The sequence below is a fragment of the Dendrobates tinctorius genome, unplaced genomic scaffold, assembly GCF_039654945.1.
Source record: "Dendrobates tinctorius isolate UK_male_01 unplaced genomic scaffold, ASM3965494v1 ptg000008l, whole genome shotgun sequence".
Classification (NCBI taxonomy): domain Eukaryota; kingdom Metazoa; phylum Chordata; class Amphibia; order Anura; family Dendrobatidae; genus Dendrobates; species Dendrobates tinctorius.
The window spans coordinates 6,375,098-6,401,437 of record NW_027361676.1 but is presented as its reverse complement, the minus strand read 5'-3'; positions in this window follow the sequence as shown (position 1 = coordinate 6,401,437).

Here is a 26,340-nt window from a genome sequence, read left to right as displayed (position 1 = left end):
CCCCAATTGGGACAGTGCCAATCCTATTGAGCATCTTTAGAAAGAGCTGAAACATGCCATCTGCAAAAAGGCAACCTTCAAACTCGAGACAACTGGAGCAGTTTGCTCTTGAGGAGTAGGCCAAAATACCTGTCGAGAGGTGCAGAAGTCTCATTGAGAGTTACAGGAATTGTTTGATTGTAGCTATTGCCTCAAAAGGTTATGCAACAAAATATTAAGTTAAGTGTACCATCATTTCTGTCCAGGCCTATTTCATGAGTTTTATTTTGTAAAAAAAAAATTGGTGTAAGCATGGCTGAAAAGCAATGTCTGACTTTAATTTGTTCATTTTCATAGATTTTTGATTTATTATTACCTTTGTCAGATTCAAGTTATTTCTGTGACTATTGTGAGTTTTTCTGTCATTAAACAAGGGGTACCAACAATTTTGACCACGTGTGTAGCTTCCTTTACCTCTGGCATGCTTATTAGTGGGGAGGAAGCACAGGGTATAAAAGAATACCTGTAACAGCACTCATCTTAATTACAGCAGGATGATGTAGCCACTGACAGCAACTCTGTAAGGTGGAGTCAGTGTTCTGCTCAGTCCACCTCTTCCGCCACCATAACACTTAACAATGTACATAGCAGAATTTATTTTCTGTCGTGATCTGCATCATCCTGCAGGCTAAGGGACAAACTAACTAGGTGGCTTTCATCTCCACTCCACAAGATGAACACATTGTCCACATAGCATACTGCATTTAGACTAAAAAAATAACATAAAAATATTGGCATATCTAGGTAATACAGGCAAGCCTCTCAAAGAGCTTTGTAACTGCAAGTAATAAGGATTACCAAATCTAAAATAAGCTGTTCAGCATTAACTGTAATAATGCCAATAAAAAAGTAGATTTTTCTATTGTGCCTATTGTGGGTGCCTGGAGCTCAGATGCTCAAAGTGTGTCATGTAGATTATGGACTTCACATATGGGGAAAGTGCTAAATTTAATTATTGGAGCCTCAATCAATAATTGTAGTTAACATATTTATCCCTATCTTCTTGAGAACTCACAAACTTAAGATAACTCAAAAGATTTGCCACCCATGGCACCAGCTGCTAACTTTGCATCCTACCACCCAATTCAGAATATTTTTTAATGAAAATAAAACTACGGTATGGACCTGTTGTCAGTATGTCAGCTGCTGCTTCAGATCTGTACTTTGAAAGTTTGCTACTTCACTGCTACATCTGTATTTTTCATTTTAAGCTCATACTAAAGATATTTTGTATTTATTGTATAGTATTTACTGCACTTTTCAGAATTTGCAAGTGCAACATTTATTAAGTTTTTCATACTGTACATACCAACATTTGTTAATAAAAGTTTATTTAAAAAGTGCCGAATTGCAGTTATAAGGTAAGAACAGATGTTAGAAAATCACAGCGCTGCATGTTTATTTAGGTAAATTGGAAAACATATGGTATATCCAGTACAGAAAAAATGCAAAAGATAATTAAAGTAACCTAGTTTTAGTAGAAAGACAGAATACACCTGTCTCATTAAGTATTATTTCAGAGATATTAATAGAAAACTCTTGTTCAGAGGCTCTAACTTGTTTTGCACATAAAAGTTCTAATTCTAAAACCAGCTAAACATTATAATAATACACACACTTCATTTACCTGCAAAATTTAGTAAGCTACATATTTGAAGCAGACTTTAGCTTTCATTTTTTCCTACTTTTATGGTAGTAATATATATGCTATGATAGGGACTAGAAATAAAACTTAAGCTGTATTATTCACATCAAAAGCATCACTGAAGTATGTAATCGGTCTAAACAGTTTAGTTCACTACAGTATACCACATTTGTAAGAAGTTGGCAAAATGGTGAAAGGGAACCTGTTTTCTGGTTTTGTTTAGCAAACTGCTATAATCTTTGCTTTTCTCGCTGAAATGCAGAATAAATCCATACCTGTGTTTTAACAACCCTGGGGCGAGCTGTGTGGCGTGCGGTGCATCCATGGGTAAGATACTTTCACTACTGAGATCATCTGTGCTGTTAATATGGGATCACAATGGCTACTATGCTAGGATGAGTAATGTTTTGTGGGGCCTCATAGCTTGACTGCACTGATGTCCAGTTCCTTCTGATATGTAGGTTGTTCTATACTAAATTATTGATAGCACTTTCACTTTATTATAAATTGTAATTTGATTATGAATTATCCCATTGGTTTGCTGTGCGCTGCTGCACTCTTTATTGCTGCACCTTAAAACCATGTTAAATCACTCTATAATGATATGATATTGTTTTAATGTTGTCTTGGCATCTCTTATCTTATGAGATAAATAAAGCTGTTTTTGATTTTGCAATTTTTTGTTGGAATTTTGTACTCCAGTTCTCTTTTGTTTTCAATATTATGGGGAGATATTCCATGGCTAATGCATTCGGTGGTTTGGGTACTATGACCTAGGGCCGTTATGTAATATGTATCTTGTTCCAAAGATCTTGTTTGCTGATTATCCTTCTTTCACCAACAAACAGCGGCGGACTCTGTAGCCCTAGCCCAGGAACTCTAAGTCAAAATCCCTGTTCCGGGTTTAATGGGAGAAGGCCAGAGCAACTCCTCATTCTGTGAAATGGATGTAATTAAAACCATAGTATGGTGAAGGGTGGGGTGTCCAAGTTAGAAAAAATAGTACATAATAATGAAAAACTGACCGAACAAAGAGCTAGTCTGAACTAGTGCATACCAAAAGCAATTAACATAGTAAATAAAGCAAAGGTTGCACTCAATTGTACTAAGCAAATCAGTGTGTGATACATGAAGTGTGAATAGCATAATGGCTTTTGGAAATCAAAAAACACAAGAGATGTTCAGCACAAACTTTGGCCAAAAATTGTGAGCCCATCCAGCAAAGATAAGGTAATCACATGGTCAGATGGGTCCCAGATCTAAATGCCTCGTGTGAACACTTAGCTCTGGCTAATATCTTATAGGAAGGTCGGAACCAAATGTGATTGAATGTAATTAAAACCACCACATGGTGAAGGGCGGGGTGTCGAGGACATTATGTACTATTTTTTCTGACTTGGACACCCCGCCCTTCACCATTCTGTGGTTTTAATTACATCCAATCACATTTAGTTCCGAACTTCCTATAAATATGGGCTTTACAAAGATTTTTAGCCAGAGCTAAGTGTTCACACTAGGCAGTTAAGTTAGGGACCTATCCATGAGATTACCTTGTCATTGGTGGATGGGCTCACAATTTTTGGCCATATTTTGTCCTAAGCATCTCATGTGTTTTCTCATTTCCAAAAACCATTAAGCTATCATGTGTTTTCTCATTTCCAAAAACCATTAAGCTATTCACACTTCATGTATCACACACTGATTTGCTTTAGTGCAATTGAGTTCAACTTTTGCTTTATGTACTATGTTAATTGTTTTTGGTATGCACTAGCTCAGACTAGCTCTTTGTTCGGTCGGTTTTTCATTATTGGAACCAGGCTGAAAGGCGATGGAAAAATGAAAAAGTGAATAAAAAAGTGACCACCTCGCCTGTCAAGGGGTAAAATGTTTGTCAGACTCAATGTAAGACAGTTTCTTGTGGTCCGTAATCACCATGATCCGATGAGCAGCACCCTCCAAATAGTGCCTCCATTTTTCAAAAGCCAGTTTTATGACTAATAACTCATGATTCCCGACATCGTAATTTCTCTCAGCTGGAGAAAATTTCTTGGAGAAAAAGGCACAAGGTCTTTAGTTAGTCAAAGTTACGGGTCCCTGAGATAGCACGCCCCCACTCCCACCTCCGATGCATCCACCTCAACAATGAATTGTTCAAATAGATCAGGCTGGACCAATACAGGAGCAGACATGAAACATTTTTTCAATGTAGAAAAGGCTAAAACCGCCAGGGCCGTCCAGTTTTTAAGATCAGCGCCTTATGAGTGAGATCCGTGAGAGGCTTGACCACGTGAAAAAACCCTTTAATAAATTTACAATAGTAATTGGTAGAGTTGAGCGAAACGGGTCGAAAAAATTCAAAAGTCGCCGACTTTTGGCAAAGTCGGGTTTCATGAAACGAAACCCGACCCTAGGATGAGGTCGGCCACGAGGTCGGCGACTTACGCGCCAAAGTCGCGTTTCAAAAGTTTGTTTGCGCTCTTTTTCAGCCAATCAGGATCCACGGACACTGTGGGCAACGTGATGACATAGGCACGGGTCACCACCATCTTTCAGAAGGGCATGCAAGTGATTGGCTTGCTTTGGTGGGCGTCACAGGGGGTATAAAAGGGCGTGCACGCCGACCGCCATCTTACTTCTGCCGATCTTAGTATAGGGAGAGGTTGCTGCTGATTCTGTAGGGAGAGCGTTAGGCAGGGAAGAAGACAAAAAAACTGCTTCTGCTGCTAGCGATTTGGCCTGCACAACACACAAGTCACTGTGTGTGCAGTGCAAGGGGAGGCTATATTGTGGTGTATCAGTGGTGTTGGTTGTTGGGCTGCCTTTTAAGGCTTCCTGACACGCTGGCATTGCTGTTTACCCACTGCTCCGCAAACTGCTTTTTTAAAAGCAATCCAATCTCCCTTATCCTCTCGTCACTTTGGTCACAGGCAGCTGTGCCATCGAGCGTGTCACATAGCGCTCAGATATCAGTGGGCCGCACACAATCCACAAGTGTCCAGTGTCCAAAAGTGTACGCAGAGATTCAAAATCTCCATTATCCTCTCGTCACTTTGGTCACAGGCAGCTGTGCCATCGAGCGTGTCACATAGCGCTCAGATATCAGTGGGCCGCACACAATCCACAAGTGTCCAGTGTCCAAAAGTGTACGCAGAGATTCAAAATCTCCATTATCCTCTCGTCACTTTGGTCACAGGCAGCTGTGCCATCGAGTGTGTCACATAGCGCTCAGATATCAGTGGGCCGCACACAATCCACAAGTGTCCAGTGTCCAAAAGTGTACGCAGAGATTCAAAATCTCCATTATCCTCTCGTCACTTTGGTCACAGGCAGCTGTGCCATCGAGCGTGTCACATAGCGCTCAGATATCAGTGGGCCGCACACAATCCACAAGTGTCCACTGTCCACAAGTGTACGCAGAGATTCAAAATCTCCATTATCCTCTCGTCACTTTGGTCACAGGCAGCTGTGCCATCGAGCGTGTCACATAGCGCTCAGATATCAGTGGGCCGCACACAATCCACAAGTGTCCAGTGTCCAAAAGTGTACGCAGAGATTCAAAATCTCCATTATCCTCTCATCACTTTGGTCACAGGCAGCTGTGCCATCGAGCGTGTCACATAGCGCTCAGATATCAGTGGGCCGCACACAATCCACAAGTGTCCACTGTCCACAAGTGTACGCAGAGATTCAAAATCTCCATTATCCTCTCGTCACTTTGGTCACAGGCAGCTGTGCCATCGAGCGTGTCACATAGCGCTCAGATATCAGTGGGCCGCACACAATCCACAAGTGTCCAGTGTCCAAAAGTGTACGCAGAGATTCAAAATCTCCATTATCCTCTCGTCACTTTGGTCACAGGCAGCTGTGCCATCGAGCGTGTCACATAGCGCTCAGATATCAGTGGGCCGCACACAATCCACAAGTGTCCACTGTCCACAAGTGTACGCAGAGATTCAAAATCTCCATTATCCTCTCGTCACTTTGGTCACAGGCAGCTGTGCCATCGAGCGTGTCACATAGCGCTCAGATATCAGTGGGCCGCACACAATCCACAAGTGTCCACAAGTGTACGCAGAGATTCAAAATCTCCATTATCCTCTCGTCACTTTGGTCACAGGCAGCTGTGCCATCGAGCGTGTCACATAGCGCTCAGATACCAGTGGGCCGCACACAATCCACAAGTGTCCAGTGTCCAAAAGTGTACACAGAGATTCAAAATCTCCATTATCCTCTCGTCACTTTGGTCACAGGCAGCTGTGCCATCGAGCGTGTCACATAGCGCTCAGATATCAGTGGGCCGCACACAATCCACAAGTGTCCACTGTCCACAAGTGTACGCAGAGATTCAAAATCTCCATTATCCTCTCGTCACTTTGGTCACAGGCAGCTGTGCCATCGAGCGTGTCACATAGCGCTCAGATATCAGTGGGCCGCACACAATCCACAAGTGTCCAGTGTCCAAAAGTGTACGCAGAGATTCAAAATCTCCATTATCCTCTCGTCACTTTGGTCACAGGCAGCTGTGCCATCGAGCGTGTCACATAGCGCTCAGATATCAGTGGGCCGCACACAATCCACAAGTGTCCAGTGTCCAAAAGTGTACGCAGAGATTCAAAATCTCCATTATCCTCTCGTCACTTTGGTCACAGGCAGCTGTGCCATCGAGCGTGTCACATAGCGCTCAGATATCAGTGGGCCGCACACAATCCACAAGTGTCCACTGTCCAAAAGTGTACGCAGAGATTCAAAATCTCCATTATCCTCTCGTCACTTTGGTCACAGGCAGCTGTGCCATCGAGCGTGTCACATAGCGCTCAGATATCAGTGGGCCGCACACAATCCACAAGTGTCCACTGTCCACAAGTGTACGCAGAGATTCAAAATCTCCATTATCCTCTCGTCACTTTGGTCACAGGCAGCTGTGCCATTGAGCGTGTCACATAGCGCTCAGATATCAGTGGGCCGCACACAATCCACAAGTGTCCAGTGTCCAAAAGTGTACGCAGAGATTCAAAATCTCCATTATCCTCTCGTCACTTTGGTCACAGGCAGCTGTGCCATCGAGCGTGTCACATAGCGCTCAGATATCAGTGGGCCGCACACAATCCACAAGTGTCCACTGTCCACAAGTGTACGCAGAGATTCAAAATCTCCATTATCCTCTCGTCACTTTGGTCACAGGCAGCTGTGCCATCGAGCGTGTCACATAGCGCTCAGATATCAGTGGGCCGCACACAATCCACAAGTGTCCAGTGTCCAAAAGTGTACGCAGAGATTCAAAATCGCCATTATCCTCTTGTCACTTTGGTCACAGGCAGCTGTGCCATCGAGCGTGTCACATAGCGCTCAGATATCAGTGGGCCGCACACAATCCACAAGTGTCCAGTGTCCAAAAGTGTACGCAGAGATTCAAAATCTCCATTATCCTCTCGTCACTTTGGTCACAGGCAGCTGTGCCATCGAGCGTGTCACATAGCGCTCAGATATCAGTGGGCCGCACACAATCCACAAGTGTCCAGTGTCCAAAAGTGTACGCAGAGATTCAAAATCTCCATTATCCTCTCGTCACTTTGGTCACAGGCAGCTGTGCCATCGAGCGTGTCACATAGCGCTCAGATATCAGTGGGCCGCACACAATCCACAAGTGTCCAGTGTCCAAAAGTGTACGCAGAGATTCAAAATCTCCATTATCCTCTCGTCACTTTGGTCACAGGCAGCTGTGCCATCGAGCGTGTCACATAGCGCTCAGATATCAGTGGGCCGCACACAATCCACAAGTGTCCAGTGTCCAAAAGTGTACGCAGAGATTCAAAATCTCCATTATCCTCTCGTCACTTTGGTCACAGGCAGCTGTGCCATCGAGCGTGTCACATAGCGCTCAGATATCAGTGGGCCGCACACAATCCACAAGTGTCCACTGTCCACAAGTGTACGCAGAGATTCAAAATCTCCATTATCCTCTCGTCACTTTGGTCACAGGCAGCTGTGCCATCGAGCGTGTCACATAGCGCTCAGATATCAGTGGGCCGCACACAATCCACAAGTGTCCAGTGTCCAAAAGTGTACGCAGAGATTCAAAATCTCCATTATCCTCTCGTCACTTTGGTCACAGGCAGCTGTGCCATCGAGCGTGTCACATAGCGCTCAGATATCAGTGGGCCGCACACAATCCACAAGTGTCCACTGTCCACAAGTGTACGCAGAGATTCAAAATCTCCATTATCCTCTCGTCACTTTGGTCACAGGCAGCTGTGCCATCGAGCGTGTCACATAGCGCTCAGATATCAGTGGGCCGCACACAATCCACAAGTGTCCAGTGTCCAAAAGTGTACGCAGAGATTCAAAATCTCCATTATCCTCTCGTCACTTTGGTCACAGGCAGCTGTGCCATCGAGCGTGTCACATAGCGCTCAGATATCAGTGGGCCGCACACAATCCACAAGTGTCCACTGTCCACAAGTGTACGCAGAGATTCAAAATCTCCATTATCCTCTCGTCACTTTGGTCACAGGCAGCTGTGCCATCGAGCGTGTCACATAGCGCTCAGATATCAGTGGGCCGCACACAATCCACAAGTGTCCACTGTCCACAAGTGTACGCAGAGATTCAAAATCTCCATTATCCTCTCGTCACTTTGGTCACAGGCAGCTGTGCCATCGAGCGTGTCACATAGCGCTCAGATATCAGTGGGCCGCACACAATCCACAAGTGTCCAGTGTCCAAAACTGTACGCAGAGATTCAAAATCTCCATTATCCTCTCGTCACTTTGGTCACAGGCAGCTGTGCCATCGAGCGTGTCACATAGCGCTCAGATATCAGTGGGCCGCACACAATCCACAAGTGTCCAGTGTCCAAAAGTGTACGCAGAGATTCAAAATCTCCATTATCCTCTCGTCACTTTGGTCACAGGCAGCTGTGCCATCGAGCGTGTCACATAGCGCTCAGATATCAGTGGGCCGCACACAATCCACAAGTGTCCACTGTCCACAAGTGTACGCAGAGATTCAAAATCTCCATTATCCTCTCGTCACTTTGGTCACAGGCAGCTGTGCCATCGAGCGTGTCACATAGCGCTCAGATATCAGTGGGCCGCACACAAACCACAAGTGTCCACTGTCCACAAGTGTGTGCAGAAATTCTAAAACTCCCCTGTCCTATAGACACCTTGTACCTTGTTTTACATTACTATATAGTTTGTTGGATTTTGTCTACATTTCTACCAAAAATGAGGAAGGCTGGTGGAAGAGGCCGTGGAATTGGGCGGGGGTTGGCAGCTGGTAATGATGGTGTTGGTGGTGGATCTGATGGTAGTGGCAAGAGCAAAATAGGACCGAATGCAGGAGGTGCTGACCCTGCGTCATCGTCTGGCTACATAAGGACTCGAACGCTTAGTTTTCTAGGAGTTGGCAAACCGCTTTTAAAGGCAGAGCATCAGGAAAAAGTTTTGTCTTACATTGCTGACTCAGCCTCCAGCTCTATCGCCTCCTCTTCTTCAGTTGTAAAAAGTAAAAGCACTGAGTCGTCATTGGAGGCTCATGTTCATGAACCACACCTTTCCTTGTGTCCTTCACCCCAACCAAGATTGAAGGATGACGCAGGCCATACTACTGATTACTCCATGGAGCTGTTTTCACATACCATGCCTGGATTATCAAGTCAAATGGTGAATTACCCAGGCCAAGATGAATCTGACATGGAGTGCACTGATGCACAGCCGCTGATGGATGATTCTGCTGGTACATTCACTCAGAGCACTACATTGTCCTCGCAGTGTACAGAGCCAGATTTTGACCCTGATGAGACTCAGGTGCCCCTTCCCGCACACTATACCACCATACACGTTGACACAGAGAAAGGTGCACATGACATAGAAGAGGAGGTGATGGATGACCCAGTTGTTGACCCAGATTGGCATCCATTGGGGGAAGAGGGTGCTGCTTCCAATAGCTCAGATGAGGAGCATCCACAGCAGACATCGACATCGCAACAGCTGTTATCTGGCAGGCCCGGAGCACTCCAAAGACAGGTTCCAAACATCAAAAGAGTTGCTGGACAGCTTGTCCAGAGGGTCAAAAGATCACAGCGTGCTAGGCCGCAAAATGTCTGCCAAAGTAGGAAGAGTGCAGTGTGGCACTTTTTTGAACAAAATCCTCATGATCAGGCCAAGGTTATCTGTAAGAAGTGCGCAAAGACCTTTAGCCGAGGGAAAAATCTGAAAAATTTGAATACCAGTTGCATGCTTAGACATTTAACCAGCATGCACTTGCAAGCGTGGACACAACATCAAACCTCAAGTGCCACATGTGCAACTGATCACAACGAAGGTAGTCAGCAACGCTACATTGTTTCCCCCACTTTAAGCCCACCGGTTAGCACAGCAGCAAATGTTAAGGTGTCGTTGCAAGGCCACAGCAGTCAGGGAATCTCACTGTTATATCAACGAAAGACTGATTCTAGGCCATCAGAAAGAACAACAACTCCATCACCATCATCAACCCTCTCTCAGTCCGCCCTGTCCACCGCTACTTCCACCATATGCAGCTCTCAAGTCCAGCTCACCCTCCAAGACACTATGAGTAGGTCAAGAAAGTACTCAGTCTCTCATCCGCGTACCCCTGGTTTGAACGCCCACATTGCCAAACTAATCTCGTTTGAGATGATGCCCTTTCGGTTGGTGGAAAGCACAGCTTTCCGCGAACTCATGGCCTATGCAGTACCACGCTATGACCTACCCAGTCGCCACTTCTTCTCTCGCAAAGCCATCCCAGCCCTCCACCATCATGTGAAAGACCGCATTGTCCATGCACTCAAGCAGTCAGTGAGCGGAAAGGTGCACCTCACAACTGATGCATGGTCCAGTCGGCATGGCCAGGGCCGTTACGTGTCCATCACTGCGCACTCGGTTAATGTGGTGGATGCAGGGTCCACAGGGGACAGCGGTGGTGGGACAGTGCTGCCTAGCCCACGGTATAGGAAACAGTTGGCTGTAGGCGTTCGACCCTCCTCCTCCTCCTCCAGAAGCGACAGCTCGTCCACAGAGCGCAGTCGTATGAGCACTCCATCTGCAGCTGCCACTGTTGCACACGATGTGTCCCCCTATCGAGCAGCTAGTGGAAAGCGTCAGCAGGCTGTGTTGCAGATGATGTGTTTGGGCGACAGACACACCGCCGAGGTGCTGGCCGAGTACTTGAAGCGACAAACTGAGTCATGGCTGGGCAGTGTACATCTTGAGGCAGGCAAGGTAGTTAGTGATAACGGCCGTAATTTTGTGGCAGCCATAGCCCTTTCAAAACTCAGCCACATACTTTGCTTGGCTCACACCTTGAACCTGGTGGTGCAGTGCTTCCTCAAAAATTATCCGGAGTTAACAGCCCTGCTCCAGAAGGTGCGAAGACTGTGCGCGCACATCCACCAGTCGCCTGTACACTCCGTTCGTATGCAGAAGCTGCAGCGATTGCTCCACCTTCCCAACCACCGCCTCATTATCGACATTGCAACAAGGTGGAACTCCACCCTGCACATGGTGGAGCGGCTGTGCGAGCAGAGGCAGGCCATAATGCATTTGTGGGAGGATACACGGCCAGGCACTTTGAGAGCAGACATGGAGTTGACAGGCGTGCAGTGGTCGAAGCTGAAAGACCTTTGTAAAGTCCTTCAGTGTTTTGAGGAATGCACACGGCTGGTAAGCGCAGACGACGCCATCCTAAGCATGAGCATCCCACTTATGCGTCTGCTCATGCAAACTTTGACGCACCTTAAGGAGCAGGCGTCTGCAGCCAATGTTGATGAGGAGGAAGAGGAGGAGGGAATCCTTGATGACATTCAGCCATTGTCTGCTCAGGGACCGCTCCTGGACGAGGTGGAGGAAGAAGAGGAGGAGGAGGAGGAGGATGATGGGGATGATTACTTAGGGGAGGAGGATGCATCTCGTGGGGCAAGTGAAAATGTTGGCGTGGCAAGGTCTGGTACAGGGTTTGTGCGTGACTGGAGGGATGTGGATTTGCCAGAAAGTGCTCCTCCACCCAGCACTCGCAGTGCATCATTGACACCGGGAACATTGGCCCACATGTCAGATTATGCCTTGCGGATCCTAAAAAGGGACCCCCGCATTGCCAAAATGATGAACGATGACGACTATTGGTTGGCCAGCATCCTGGATCCACGCTATAAAGGCAAATTACAAAACATCATGCCACAGGAGAACCTTGACCTAATATTGGCTAATAAACAAGCAACTCTGGTAAATCGGTTGCTTGAGGCATTCCCAGCACACAGCAGCGGTGATGGTTCTCACACGAGCCGTACGGGCCGGGGGCAGCTTGGCAGAGGTGTTCGTGGTGCACACAGCAGAAGTGGCGTTGGAGACAGGGGTTTCATGACAATGTTGTGGACTGATTTTTCAAATACCGCTCACACAACTGGTAATACTGCATCGATGGAAAGTGACAGGAGACAGCAGTTGTCAACTATGGTTACAAACTACTTTTCCTCCCATATCGATGTTCTCCCACACAGGTCATTCCCCTTTGACTATTGGGCCGCTAAACTGGACACCTGGCCTGAATTGGCACAATATGCCTTACAGGAGCTCGCTTGCCCAGCTGCAAGTATGCTATCGGAAAGAGTCTTCAGTGCAGCTGGATCAATCCTGACAGAAAAAAGGACCCGTCTGTCAACCCAAAATGTGGATGATCTAACCTTCATTAAAATGAACCACGCATGGGTTTCCAAGGATTTTGTCCCACCTTCCCCTGATGACACATAGGGTGACAGAAAAATGGCTTGCTTTGGTCCACCTCTTCCTGGTACCTATTTCGCCTTTTGCATCAGTTGAATGTCCAACATCAACATATGCCACTTTCTAAAACTCCCTAACTGTGCTGCCTCCCCCCCCATGGCCGGGGTCACCACCTAGCGCACGACACCGTGCGAGTGCCGTTGCCCTGGACAGGTGGGTAGGCCGACTCTTGGGCGCGGGCACTGGCACAGGGTCCCTCATAGTGCAATCAAGTGTCTCCGACGGTGGTGGTGCACACCCGCCGTCAGACACACCGCTGTACTATGAGGGGCCCAGTGCCAGTACCGACGCCCACGAGTGGGCCCCCCTTGCTTGGCCAGGGCCCCAGCATTTGCAATCTTTACCTCTCCCTGCTCCTCCGCTGTGTAATCTGGGCCGTCAAATCCATACTGTGCCTGACACCGTCTGAGCCTGCCTCCTGAGACATATATTTTGAATGTGTACGCTATCCATACATGTTATCCAGGGATACGGTACCCTTTCTAACCTTTGTGCAATCACGTGCAATCCATACTGGGCCTAACACCGTCTGAGCCTGCCTCATGCTGTATAGACATATATTTTGAATGTGTACGCTATCCATACATGTTATCCGGGGATACGGTACCCCTTCTAACCTTTGTGCAATGACGTGCAATCCATACTGGGCCTAACACCGTCTGAGCCTGCCTCATGCTGTATAGACATATATTTTGAATGTGTACGCTATCCATACATGTTATCCGGGGATACGGTACCCTTTCTAACCTTTGTGCAATCACATGCAATCCATACTGGGCCTAACACCGTCTGAGCCTGCCTCATGCTGTATAGACATATATTTTAAATGTGTACGCTATCCATACATGTTATCCGGGGATACGGTACCCCTTCTAACCTTTGTGCAATTACGTGCAATCCATACTGGGTCTAACACCGTCTGAGCCTGCCTCATGCTGTATAGACATATATTTTGAATGTGTACGCTATCCATACATGTTATCCGGGGATACGGTACCCCTTCTAACCTTTGTGCAATGACGTGCAATCCATACTGGGCCTAACACCGTCTGAGCCTGCCTCATGCTGTATAGACATATATTTTGAATGTGTACGCTATCCATACATGTTATCCAGGGATACGGTACTCTTTCTAACCTTTGTGCAATCACGTGCAATCCATACTGGGCGTGAGAACGGCTGGCGAGCTGTTAAGCAAGCTACAGCACCTGTCCAGATAAGTACAGGGATTCCCTAGCGAGGAGACTTATTTGATTGTTTTCTATGTTGGGACAGCAATTTTTGGGGAGCACTATACTCTGGAGAATGATAGATGGGGCCCACCATACACTGGAACATTCCAAAGGTGGACATCAGACACTGGAGCAGCATTTACAGGGCCCATTATACACTAGAGCATTAGAAATGGGGCCCATTATGTTTGGAGCATTATTTGGGCCCATAAGACAGTGGAGCTTCATCCATGGGGACCAACATATACTGTAGCATTATGTGGAGCTCATCATATACTGTTTCAAACATTATATGGGACCAATGATTTTGTATGGAGAAATAGATGGGCCTCGTCATGAGATGTAAAAAGTGAGGTATTTTTCATTGTACTATACCGCTATTTCTCTGCCGTATCGGAGCATGATGAGTTGTGGTATGTGTTAAAGGGGCGCTCTTTCGCCCAGGGCACATGAAAACCTGCAGCCAGCCCTCCCCCCCCACAAATTTAGCCAAATAACCCCCATTTTTCAGTGCGTAACTTGTATTATGAAGTTAATTAAGGTTGACAAGCTTAAGTAAGAAGAATTGATGCTTTTGGCATTCAAATGGGCACTGTAGGTGTGTTTCCTGTCCTCCTCTCACTGCCGACTTTTATTCCCCATTGACTTACATTGGGTTTCGTGTTTCGGGACGACCCCGACTTTTCCCTATAATCGGACGATCTTGCTCGACCCGACTTTTGGAAAAGTCGGGTTTCACGAAACGAAACGCGACCCTAAAAAACCAAAAGTCGCTCAACTCTAGTAATTGGCAAAACCTACAAAACGCTGAAGGCTTGCATCGAATCCACGATGGCCTGTACCTTTCAAAGGTCCATATGAAACCCTTTGGTGGACAGGATGAATCCCAGAAAGGACAGCTCTTGGACAAAAAATTAATACTTCTCCTGTTTAGCGAATAAAGAGTTTTCCCATAACCTCTGGAGAACTGCCCATAGATGACTCATGTGAGATTCCTTGTCAGATGAAAATACAAGAATGTCATCTAAATATACCACCATAAAGCACCCATTGAAGTCAGAAAATACATTATTGATGAAATTCTGAAACTCCGCTGACGCATTTGTTGAGACCAAAGGGCATGACCAAATTTTCAAACAAACCCTCAGAGGTGAGGAACGCTGTTTTCCACTCATCCCCCTCCCGAATACAAATAAGATTATATGCTTTCCTGAGGTCCAACTTGGAAAACCACTTAGCTCCAGATAATTGGTTGTAAAGATCACAGATAAGTGGAAGAGGGTAGGTATTTCTCAAGGTAATTTTATTTAGTTCCCAAAAATTGAGGCACGGGTGAAGACCACCATCATTTTTTTGACAAAAAAGAATCCAGCTGTTATGAATGAGTCACCGAGGAGGAAAAACAAAAGCAAGCTATGCCCCAGAAAACCAGAGAGGTTGGTAACTAAGCGGATTGCAGACGCCTGATCCTATCCACACAACTAGCAGCAGCCTACAATATATAGCACCCGTTGGGAGAACGGTGTTGGACTAAGGCCGTCCAGATGAATGCAGACATGAAGTTATGCTAAGACTGGGGGCCTCTCTTACAAAAGCGCATATACAGGCATCAGTGTATAGGACTAATACACATGAGATGAGTATAAGGACATGTTAATAATGCACCATGGGAGTATTTAATATGCAGTAATATTGTGGAATATGAGTCATTACACTATACTGGACTCCATGGGTGCTATATATTGTTCATTTTGACCTGTAAAATATGCGGATGTAATTTAAATATATCTGATTTGGAGAAATAGATATTTCTATATGATTCGCTTTCTAACGGTAATTGTTCACAACGTTTGAAATGGGAACAGGAATAATAATAATGGTATAGTCACCTAAGAAAACCTCTAAAAAAAAGTGTCGCTGCATATGCTGAGATGATCTATGGCTAGTGCTCTGTATTATTAATACCTGGCCATATTTAGACACTAAAGAGAGGGAAATATAATCCGCCCATATCTGGACAATAGAAGGCGTCTCATTACATTTTGTTTTTATAGGCACGTTTGCACGGGCACTATCACGTTATGTTATGTTTTTTTTTATTTGGCACCCCAACTTGCATTACACAGTTTTTAATTTAAGATTAAAAGTTAAGTTTTAATATATATATGTCCATACCAATTTGCTATTTACAAAAACAGAGTAAACCAGACCAAATCTCATGTGAAAAATAGCAGAGCACACTTAGCTTGAGAAGGCAGGAACAGAACTGGAAACCAGAACCTCAGAGCAGGAGAAAATCACCAGCACAAAATTAGGGAGTCGGCTGTCATAAATCCAGTCAGTGACTCCTGATGTCCACTCACAGTCCTCCTCCTCAGGTGGCAGGTCTCTGCCATTTAGATCAGCTTCATTACTTGCTGTCACCACCAGAGGGAGCCCGGATGGAGAACTCATGACTCCTCTGTCAACACATCCAGCTCCACCACCCTCACCAGAAGCCAGAGGTAAACCAGAAAATGAATTCACAACAGTACCCCCCCTTGAGGAGGCGTCACTGAACCCTCATCCACGCCACCAGGCCGATCAGGATGGGCCCGGTGAAAAGCACGAACCAATCTATTGGCATGAATGTCAGAGGCAGAGACCCAAGAATTGTCCTCCTGGCAATAACCCTTCCACTTGACCAAATACTGGAGTCTCCGTCTAGCCAGATGAGAGTCCAGTATTTTCTCTTCCTCATATTCCACATTACCTTCAACCAACACAGGGTCAGGAGGTGCCGCCATAGGAACCACTGGCTCAACAAACCTCTTCAACAGAGACTTATGAAACACGTTATGGATTTTAAACTTGACTGGAAGAGCAAATCAAAAAGAAACCGGGTTAAGAATCTCCCAAATCCTATAAGGCCCAATAAATCTTGACTTGAACTTTGGAGACGCAACCTTCATAGAGATATTTTTTGATGACAACCAAACCATATCACCCACTTTAAACCGCGGACCAATGGTCCTATGCCAGTTGGAAAACCACTGGGCCTTTTCTTGAGAGATGGACAACTTATCCACCACTTGGTCCCAAATCTGCTGCATTCTCTCTACCACAGTGTCCACACCTGGGCAGGCTGAAGATTCCACTTGCCCTGAAGAAAATCGAGGATGAAACCAAAAGTTACAGAAAAAGGGCGAAAATAATGTGGCAGAACTAGCTCTATTATTTAGGGCGAATTCGGCCAAGGGCAAAAATGATACCCAATCATCCTGATCAGCAGATATAAAACACCTCAAATAGGACTCCAAAGTCTGGTTTGTTCTCTCAGTCTGCCCATTGGTCTGTGGGTGAAATGCAGAGGAGAAGGATAACTGAATTCCCAGCTTGGAACAAAAGGCTTTCCAAAATCTGGAGACAAACTGGACTCCTCTGTCCGACACAATGTTCTCAGGAATCCCATGCAACCGAACTACCTGTTGTAAAAACAAGGGCACCAACTCTGAGGAAAATGGCAGCTTTGGGAGTGGTACAAGATGGACCATCTTAGAAAATCTATCACAAATCACCCAGATAACAGTCATTCTCTGAGAGACAGGAAGATCAGAAATAAAATCCATTGAAATATGGGACCATGGCCTCTTCGGGACCGGCAAGGGCATCAACAACCCACTAGAACGAGAACAGGGTTTAGACCGGGAACAAGTCCCACAAGACTGCACAAAATTCCTGACATCACGAGATAAGGCAGGCCACCAAAAAGACCGACTCACCTAAATCTCTGGTACCAAAAATACCTGGATGACCAGCCAACGCGGAGCAATGAACTTCAGACATCTTTGTCTTCCTCCACTGGTCAGGAACGTACAATTTTCCCATAGGACAACACTCAGGTTTGTCCTCCTGAAATTCTTCCAGGGCACGTCTCAAATCGGGCGAGATGGCAGAAAGAACTACCCCCTCACCTAGGATGGTAGTAGGTTTGGTCACAATAGGAGAATCAGCAAAGAAACTCCTAGAAAGGGCGTCTGCCTTAACATTCTTAGTGCCCGGAAGAAAAGAGACCACAAAATCAAAACGCGTGAAAAACAAGGCCCTCCTAGCCTGTCTAGGATTCAAGCGTTTGGCCGACTCCAGGTAAATCAAATTCTTGTGGTCAGTGAGGACCACAACTTGATGTCTAGCTCCCTCCAACCAATGTCTCCACTCCTCGAATGCCCACTTCATGGCCAACAATTCCCGATTCCCACATCATAGTTGCATTCAGATGGGGAGAACTTTCGGGAAAAGAAGGCACAGGGATTCATTTTAGAAGTCACAGGATCTTTTTGGGACAAAACAGCTCCTGAACCAATCTCCAATGCATCTACCTCTACCTGAAATGGAAGTGAGACATCAGGTTGCCGTAAAACCGGAGCACAAGTGAACCTCCGCTTCAGCTCCTGAAATCCCAAAACAACCTCTGGAGACCAATTCAGCAAATTAGCACCCTTCTTGGTCAGATCAGTTAGTGGTTTGGCAATACCAGAAAAATTAGCTATAAATTTACGATAAAAATTAGCAAAACTCAAAAACTTCTGAAGAGCCTTCAAAGAAGAGGGCCGAACCCAATCATAAATGGCCCGCACCTTGGCCGGGTCCATTTCAATAGTTGATGGAGACAAAATAAATCTCAAAAATGAAATCCTCTGTACACCAAAAAGGCATTTCGATCCCTTAACATACAGGGAATTCTCCCTCAAAATCCGGAACACAGTCCGAACATGTTCCACATGAGAATCCCAATCACTGGAAAAGATCAGAATATCATCCAAATAGATGATCAAAAACTTATCCACAAAGTCCCGGAAAATATCATTCATGAAGGATTGGAAGACAGAAGGTGCATTAGTGAGCCCAAAAGGCATCACCAGGTACTCAAAATGTCCCTCCGGAGTATTAAACGCCGTCTTCCATTCATCTCCATGCTTGATGCGAATAAAATTATACGCCCCCCTGAGGTCAAGCTTAGTAAACCAGCAGGCACCTTTAACTCTGGAGAATAAATCAGAAATCAGGGGTAACGGATACTGATATTTAACCGTAATCTTGTTAAGGGAACGATAGTCAATACAAGGCCTTAATGAACCATCTTTCTTAGCCACGAAAAAAAACCCAGCACCTAAGGGTGAAGAAGATGGTCTAATATGACCCTTCTCCAACGACTCCTTAATATAAGATCGCCTAGCCTCGTGTTCAGGTACAGATAAGTTGAAAAGCCGACCCTTGGGAAATTTACACCCAGGCCTCAACTCAATTGCACAGTCATAACTCCTATGAAGAGGCAGGAACGCAGACTTACTCTCACTAAATACATCATAAAAATCAGCCAAATAGTCAGGAACATCATGAGACTGGGGAGAGGTGGAGAAAACAGGAGTGTCACCAAGAGCACACCGACAGCCCCAACTCACCACAGACACAGATTTCCAATCCAAAACTGGATTATGGATTTGCAACCAGGGGAAACAGAGAACAATAGTATCATGCAAATTATGCAGTACCAAAAATCTACAATTTTCTTGGTGGTCTGGGGTGACCCACATTATCACCTGGGTCCAAAACTGAGGTTTATTCTCCGCCAAAGGAGTAGCATCAATACCCCTCAAAGGAATAGGCGTCCGCAGAGGTATCATGGGAAAACCACAATGTTTAGCAAAATCCAAATCCATCAGATTCAAAGCCGCTCCTGAATCCACAAAAGCCTTGGCGGAAAATGTGGATAAGGAGCAGATCAGAGTAATTGCCAAAAGAAACTTAGGTTGTACGCCAGCCACAGCAAATGTGTGTGCAAAACGTTTCTCTCGTTTAGGGCAGACAGAAATAATATGAGAGGCATCTCCACAGAAAAAACACAGCTTATTGCACCTTCTATACTCCTGATGTTGCACCCTAGACAAAACTCTATCACATTGCATAGGTTCAGACATTTGTTGAAAAGGTGGCAACACCTCTCGTGTAGTTTTACGTTCACGTAAACGCCGATCAAATTGAATGGCTAATGACATAGAATCGTCAAGACCAGAGGGAACAGGAAATCCCACCATAATATCTTTTAAGATTTCTGATAAACCCTTGCAAAAGAGAGCTGCCAAGGCACCATCATTCCATGTAGTAAGAACCGCCCACTTTCGGAATTTTAGACAGTATAACTCTGCAGAATCCTGACCCTGGTTCAATGCCAATAGGGCTTTCTCAGCTTGATTAATGGCATTAGGTTCATCATACAACAACCCCAAGGCTTGAAAAAATGCATCCACATTAGTCAGAATAGGATTTTCAGGTGTCAAAGGAAACGGCCAATCCTGGGGATCGCCGCACAGCATGGAGATGACAATTTTAACCTGCTGCGCAGAGCTCCCCGATGAGTTAGTCTTCAAGGCAAGAAATAATTTACAATTATTCTTAAAATTCAAAAATTTAGACCGATGCCCAGAAAACACATCAGGAGTAGAGATTTTTGGTTCAACAGCATGTGATTGAGTGAGATAGGAGGAAATTCCCCGCACTTCAGCAGCGAGCTGCTCCACACGATCAGACAATTGCTTAATCTCCATTAAGGAAAAAATCCTCCTATGGCCCCAGAGAAAAAGAGGAAAAAATACATATAAAAAAAAAAATTCTGACACTTTTTTTTTTTTTTTTACAATTTTTTTTCCCTGCTTTTGAGTACCCTAGAATCTGCGGTATGGCTGGTTATTCTGTTATGAATGAGTCACCGAGGAGGAAAAACAAAAACAAGCTAAGCCCCAGAAAACCAGAGAGGTTGGTAACTAAGCGGATTGCCGACCCCTGATCCTATCCACACAACTAGCAGTATCCGTGGAGCGTACCTACGATGATCCTAGATGCCTCATCACAGCCGGAGAACTAAATAAGCCTAAATCAAGAAAAGGGGAAATCTAAACTGCCCCAGAGCAGACCCCAAAGCAATAGACAGCCTCCAAACATGTATTGTCGGTGATACAAGATGAAAACACAAACACAGATAGAAAAATAGGCTGAGAAAACGATGGGGCCCACACTAACTAGAAAGGATAGGAAAGGAAAGATGCTGTCTGCAATCACGCACAAAACCCTGCCAAAAAATGTCCAACACTTTCTGATAACAAAAACCCTGAAGTCGCTAGACTTCAATTCCCTATATCAGCACTCTGGTATATTCTGAAGACAGAGCAAAAAGAGACCAATCTGATCAGGGACAAAAAGCAAACTGGCATAAACAGAGACATAAGAATGGAAATTCAGCACAGCCCCAGCAGGGGCTGGCTGACCACAAAAACTGAGTAAACCAGACCAAATCTCATGTGAAAAATAGCAGAGCACACTTAGCTTGAGAAGGCAGGAACAGAACTGGAAACCGGAACCTCAGGGCAGGAGAAAATCACCAGCACAAAATTAGGGAGTCGGCTGTCTTAAATCCAGTCAGACTCCGGATGTCAACTCACAGTCCTCTTCCTCAGGTGGCAGGACTCTGCCATTTAGATCAGCTTCATTACTTGCTGTCACCACCAGAGGGAGCCCGGATGGAGAACTCACGACTCCTCTGTCAACACAGCCAGCTACACCACCCTCACCAGAAGCCAGAGGTAAACCAGAAAATGAGTTCACAACATCCAGCAGCCACAGAGGAGACTGAGGGACAAATGTGACCTTTACGTGAACTTTCTGAGATATACTCTTTCATAGCGGTACGTTCTGGGCCGGAAAGATTTTACAGACGGGCCTTGGGCAATTTAGCAACTGGAATGAGATTAATAGTACAATCATAGGAGCAATGTGGTGGCAAGACCTCGGCCTCTTTTTCCAAAATAAAGTCCTTAAAATCTTTCAGGTACTCCAAAATATCCTCAAGATTAACGGATGGCACCAGTACAGCAGAACGACAACTCTTAGAACAATTAGAACCCCATTTCACAATATCCCAAGATTCCCAGTCAATAACAGGATTGTGCATCTGTAACCAAGGGAACCCCAACACCAATCCCACTGGAAGATTATCCAGAACATAACATGAAATGCGCTCCTGGTGCAAGGAACCCACCTTGAGGAGAAACTCCTCCAAGACCATTTTAACAATATTCTTAATCAGCGGTGTTTTATCAATGACAATGATATGAATTGGCGTTTCAAGCCTAACTGTCCTTATCTTACACTTGGACACCAAGCGTGAGTCAATGAAGTTGATGGATGACCCATAGTCCACGAAAGCTGAAGTGGGTGTGTAAGAATTCCCCCAACAAAGTTCCACCTCCAACATATTTTGAAATGATGAAAAAGGTGCCTGAGAGACCGGGTGACCTCCACGACAATCACCCAGACTCGGCAGCTTGTTAGTCAGTAGGAAAGAGGGTCAGTCCTTTTTCCAATGTCCAGTATTTCCACAATAAAAACATAATATCTCTTCCTGTCATCGCCTTGTCTCCATTTCCTTGAGGTTGGTGGCCCCCACCTCCATAGATTCTGTATATAGTACCACATCAGAATTAGCTGGATGTAAAAGAACCTCTCTCTACATTACACCTCTCTCCCACAACCTCTGATCAATACGAATGGCCTGAGTCATAGCCTCCTTCAAGGAGCTCGGTGGCGAATGGATAGCCCGGGTGTCCTTAAGAAGATCCGACTGTCCCCTCCTGAGCTGACATCTTAGTGTGGATTCATTAAAGGTCACTTCGGTAGACCACCGACTAAACTCTGAGCAATAACTTTCAGCAATCAGTTTACCCGGGGAGAGACCCATGATTGTGTCCTCTGCCACCCTGACCTGGTCCGGTTAATCAAAATGCAGTCTTAAAGCCTCAAAGAATATATCCACAGACACACATTCAGAGGCAGTAGCAGGTAAAGAAAAAGGACCCTGCCGGAGTAAGGAAATGATTATCCCCACCTGTTGGCTCTCATCACCAGAGGATTGGGGTCTCAGGGAGAAAAGCAGCTTACAACTCTCTCTGAACGTACGGAATTTCTCCTTTTCCTCGGAGAAAGTATCTGGGAGCATGACTGTAGGTTCAGGAGAGTGTAGCAAGACATCTATGGGGTCCGGGTGCTTACAGGCTGATTGTGTCATAGAACCCTCAAAAGTTCCCTCTGAAGTTGTTTATGGGAAGTGGCCAGGGCTCTATGTTCCACATACAAGTCCTGCATCATTTGTGTCAGATTAGACATCTGATCCACCAGAGTACTAAGCAGATCCATAAAGAGAGAAGCAAAAAGGAAAGAGGAAAAAAAAACTGTCAGTGGTCAGTTATAATGTCCCGCTGCAGCTCTGCAAGTAAATGCACACTCTACTAGATGGCAGCAGACTGGAGTGAGGGCTGCAATACAGCAGAGAGCAGAGCACAGCAGCGAGGCTATCACCAGGTGGCAGCAGAATACTCAAACAAGCCATGTCAATACAAGAGAGTAACTGAGTACCAAGGGAATTAAACACTGGGTCAGCACTGTGCCAGAGGGTCAAAGCCGGTCAGAAGCTGAAGTACCAGAAGCAAGAAACAGAATCAGGTCAGAGCAAATGCCGAGTCAAATACCGGGAAATCCAAACACTAAGGCTATGTGCACACGTTGCGGATTCTGCTGCGGATCCGCAACGGATTTGGCCCTGCACTTCCGCAGCAATTTCTGCTGCGTTGTACAGTACCATTAAAGTCTGTGGAAAGCCAAAAACCCTGTGCACATGCTGCAGATTTTTCTGTGCGGTTTTTCTGTGGATTTGAATCTGCAGCATGTCAATTTTTTGCGTGGATCTGCACCGTTTTTACACCTGCTCCATTATAGGAATCTGTAGGTGTAAAAACGCAGGGGAAATCCACACAAAATCTGCAGAAAATCCTGCGGATTTAGCCAAATCTGCGGGGAAAAATCCGCAGGGTAATCCTCAACGTGTGCACATACAGTACCCTTAGGGAAACACTGAGTCGGGGTGGGAGGAGAGGAAGGAACAGACATGGGCAAAGACAGCTAAACACAGCAAAACAAATCAGAATATCACAAGAATCAGCTACTCACGCCATAGGCAGAAAATATAACTGACACCGCCTGCAGGATGCAATGGAGAGAAATAGCAGATCAGACACCAGAACGAGGCAGAGAAAAGTTAACCCCTGACATGACCAGACTGGGAAAGAGGGAGACAGGACTCAAAACCCGGCCTGGGTCTTGACAGCCCAATTCATAATTTAGAGTTTTTTTATGTTACTTTTTGTTTTTTGTTTTGTGATATTCTTTGTTGATTTTTTGTGCCAAATTCTTTAAAATGGCAGGCATAGCTCATGAATGTTTGCACAAAATAAAAAATGGTCTTTATTTTTGTCTTTAAACCTTTTTGTAACTATTTAATGTAAAAGGATCCATGTTTCACAAAATAATGCAAAAATTTCACCAAAGTAGCTGACATATATAAAATTACTCCAGGGGAAGGAATGGCGTATATTTAAGACTCATTTTGTGACTTTCCAAATAGTTGCAAATAATAAATCAGGTGAAAACTTTTGAAAACCCTAAATCCCACCATCAATTCAAAAAAGTCAATCACATAAGGCATGTTCGATAATGTTAATGGAATGAAACAGTAATGCACCTTTTTCTATACTTACTAGTCAAGAAACTTTACAGAAGAAAAAAGCACAACTACTTTTTAAGGAATGAAGCTGCAAACAAAACTGAATAAAATTCTGTTGCACTCAGAGCACGGCTTTAGTTGTAATGATTTCAGAGTATTTTATTCTTTCTGTGGAGAAACTACACAACATTTTTGGAAAATCAGAGGGGCACATTGCTGAACAATAAGATTAAAATCAGGATTAGCTGCTGACCAGAATGGCAAAGAGTGTAAACACATTTTCTTGTACAATGTGATAAATGATGTTCAACTGGACCAATAAATCATAGAGACAGTCTACTCTTTCAATGACACCTAGTTCCATTCATCAGGGGAGAACACTACATTATTTTGGACAAAACCAAGGTGATGGCGGTAAAGCCAGTATTCCAAATAATTTTAAATCCTCTTTATTCACACCGAAGTTCTGAATTCAACTGGTCAGTCCAATCCAGTGATAACATTCATACTTCTTTGATGAATGTTATTTCTTGTCCTGTAATCTCCTTTAAGAAAATGTATTAAACCTATATTACAATTAATGCAAGGATTTTCTAAAAAACAGGTATCCACAGACCTTATAATATTTTACAAATATTTCACAAGCAATAATATTAGCTTGTAATTAAATTACATTTAATCAAATGTATAGTTGCATGTGTTGTGTCTGACTTTTCATGTGTAGATAACTTCTGTATTTCTCAACGTCACGTTTTTACAGTTAGTAAATGGTTGCATGGCTTAAGAACTGTGCAACTCATTTTAAATAAAAAGTGGGTTCCAAGTTTTTGCAAGCCTATAAAATGTAAATGAAAAATAATACAACAGTGTCTATCTAGGTAAAAAATTCAATATGACTCAAAAGAGAAGCCCGATTCATCATTGCCTTTACTTAAGTTTTATGTCTAGTTTTGTGTGTTTTGTGCCTTTTTTATTACTCTATTTTTCAATTTGCACCTGTTTTTTATATCTATTTTATATGAGCTTGCCTATTTTGTTTTTGTTCCCGCCTTGTGTGAACAATCTTAACGATTCCAGATGTTTTAGTCTGATTCACCAATTAGGACTTTTTACAAAGTCCAAAAATTAACTTCACTCCATTTCCTTGGCACCCCCCAAAGTGTTTTTGATTATGAAATTTTGTTTGCACAATTTTCAGAACTTTTGGTGACAAAAGTTGCAAAAATAGCTCAAGACAAGAAAAAAACATTTTGGACATTGCCCCAAATTCATGAATCACGTGTACCATTTTGATAAGTTTGGCACCAAAACTGGCAAATACTGTAAGAAAAAGAGTCCTGATTGGGAGAGGTGGAAGAGCCGGGAAGAAGGTCTGAGACGATCTCTTATCAAGCTGAGGTTGAAGTTTATTCAGAGATACACGGCAAAACAGAACAGATAGTCAGAGAAGTTGAAATATGCGGGCAAAAACATGAATTCAGATGGGCAGAGATTCGCTAGGTAGTCTGGCGATGATAAGGCTCTGTGCCCTGGCCATGGTGAGGCACAGTGGCATGATGGTGATGGAATGGATATCCTTAAAGACAAAAATGTCCAGGAAGGATGGGAAATCTTGAAAAATGAAATTCTCAAAGCCCAGTTGTTAACAATTCCGAAAAAGAGGGAAGAATAGGAAGCATTTAAGGAAACCAGGATGGATGAACACAGAACTTAAGCACATGCTAAAAAGGAAGCAAAAAATGTTTATAAAATGGAAAGAAGGAGGCATATCTAAAGAAGAATATAATGCTGTCTGCAGAACCTGCAAGGCACAAATCAGATTATCTAAAGCTGAAAATGAATTGAGGCTTGCAAGAGATGTCAAAAGCAATAATAAAGGATTTTGGGGATATGTCAAAAGTAAAAGAAAAGTCAAAGATGCTATAGGATTTTTACAGGATGAAAATGATGAAATGGTAAGACAGGATGTTGAGAAGGCTGAACTTTTAAATTCCTATTTTGCATCTGTTTTCTCTCAGAAAGGAAATGTAACATCAA